Genomic DNA, 2,676 nt, shown 5'->3' with positions numbered 1-2,676 from the left:
CTTTTTTTTTTTTCAATTTAAATTATATTTTTTCTTTTTTTAATTAATTTTTATTTTAAATTTCTTTAAATTTAATTGTTTTAAAAAGCAAAATATATATACATACATATATTTTTAATTTAATTTTATCTTTATAAACTTATTTTATTTTATATTTATTTTTCTTTTTTTAATTTTATTTTAATATACTGTTTCAAAAATAAAAAATATTCCACTTAATTTTTAGAAACTTATCTACATATATTTTTGCTTATCTTCTTAATAAAATTTTTTAAATTTACTTTTCAAATTTTATTGTTTTAAAAAGTTTATTAAGTTAAATTTTAGGAATTTATCTCAGGTATTAATTTTTAATTTATTTTCTTTTAATTGTTTATATTATATTATTTAAAAAGAAACATATCTTTTTTTTTAATTTCATTTAATTTTTAGAAACTTATTTTGTTATGTTATTCTTTTTTATTTAATTTTCTATTATTATTATTTTTGAATTCGTTTAATTTTTAAAAAACTTATTGCTAAACAACAAATAGAATAACACTTAGACCTCCTCGTTAGCAGATTTCCATACTTGCAGAAAGACTAATTTTATCTTTGCTACTAGTAACGAAAAAAAAATTAAAACAAATGTGAAACATTTTAGCAATATTTAGCCGAATTAAAAACCAATTTTTTGCTACTTGCTGATTTGCGCGTAAAATATAAATGTAGGTATGTTTGTATATAGCAAAGAGATAATGATAAAATATTATTCCAAATAGCACGTTTTTAAACTTTAGTAAGGTTCTCTTGTGTCATTGAATTTTAGCATACATTGTCTGTCACTTATTTATATTTTATAAATATTTATGCGTCTTTTTTTTAACAAGCATACATAGATATGTATGTATGCATATATATATGTACATAAGTGGGATATTCCTTTAAAGTCTTTACGTGTCGACCTTTCTTTTTTATTTTAAAGGTGGTTTAATGTATATTTTTTTGTATCTTATTACATAGCTCGGCATTAAATGTCAGCACATAATGAGTGTCCTTTCATTCAATAACAAAGTGATTCAAGAAGAAAATGGCAGGGGAATCGAAATTGAGAAAAATTTGTGTTAAAATTCAACAAAAAAGGTAGCCAAAGACCGCACGCATTTTTGCAGTAGCTTAAAATTTGCTCTTTTAACTAAAACTAAATACTAAAACTTAACAGGCTAAAAAACTGCATACTCAAAAAAATTAAAAAAATTGTAATATTCTAATGTACTCATTTTACTCAAATTCGGTGTAAAAAAAAATCATAACTCAAATTATTCTAGAGTGTACCCCGTAATACTATACTTAAATATTACGCAATACTCAGAGCTACCCTTGTGATTTTTTTTTAATTTTTTTTTGAGGTGATTTTTGAAGAAAACCGGGTTGAAGTAGTTTTTATCGCGGGCCTAACGTGGAAATTCGTATGATGCCGAAATCATTACGAAGTAAAGGGTGGTTTAATTAAAAATTCTTTCTCGTTGTATATGGGCCGCCGACCCGGCCTAATGCATATCTATCACGGAAAAGTTGTGTGTACTGAGGCTTCGAGTGACACAATCCAAAAAATCAAAAACTAGAGAAAACTGCTTTAAAGTTAACAGTTAACATACGCTCCTTTATAGTAAAATTTTTTGTTTTAAACATACTTTCTAAATATGAATCGAATCGGGTCATCAATACTGGTTTACCAAATATCTCGACTCCTGCGCCACCTGTCGATTAATTCATCTTTCGTATTGCCAACAATTAGATTATTATATTATTATATATTTTGGATAATGGGCGTGGCGCCACCCACTTATGACCACAAATGCGTATCTCGATAACCGATTTATCAATTTCTATCAAACCCGGTGCACTTAATAAACTTGGTACGGAAAAGCAATTCGGACCAAAATTACACCCGCTTCCCGTATAACGGCAAATTTAAGAAATACCAAAATTCCGATATTTCAATAACTGAGCACGCTCCACTCCAATAAATAAGACTGCTATAAACTTTTAGGAATTGGGCGTGGCACCGTCCACTTTATGACTACAAAGGTGTATCTCGGTAATCACTTTGTCGACTTCTAACAAACTCGGTTCAATTATATCATTAAGTCTACCTCAACATATTTTCGAAAACGTTCGAAATCGGGAATACACCGCTGCTTATCATGCAAAGGTAGTTTAGAGAAAGTTGGTATGTCGATATTTGTTACCTGCGCGGTTTTGCCCGAACTTATACTTCTTTACTTGTAATTTTAATTTTTTATTTTCCCTCATTAATTTTTAACCGACTTAAAAAAAGAATGAAGGATTCGTCGGAATATGTATATATATGTATTTTTTTGATGTATGTTACCGCATTACTTTGGACCACGTTAAACGATTTCTATATTTTTTTTTTAAGGAAAGGTGGTACTTAAGAGGTGGTCCCATACTAATTTGGTTTAAATTTGGTTGAGAATTGAAGTCGGTTTTGTTTTTTTTTTTGCTTAAAAATTACTTGTTATTTTATAATTCTGCATACTTAAATCACTTTTTTTTTGATTATGTCACTCTTCTGTATTTTTCTTTTTTATTACACTTTATTTTATTTTATTTTATTTTATTTTATTTTATTTTATTTTATTTAATTTTATTTTATTTTATTTTATTTTATTT

Source organism: Rhagoletis zephyria, unplaced genomic scaffold (genome assembly GCF_001687245.7).
Source record: "Rhagoletis zephyria isolate East Lansing unplaced genomic scaffold, Rhagoletis_zephyria_1.1 Rzeph_scaffold_02241, whole genome shotgun sequence".
In the NCBI taxonomy this organism is placed as follows: domain Eukaryota; kingdom Metazoa; phylum Arthropoda; class Insecta; order Diptera; family Tephritidae; genus Rhagoletis; species Rhagoletis zephyria.
Note: the sequence above shows the minus strand (reverse complement) of the source record.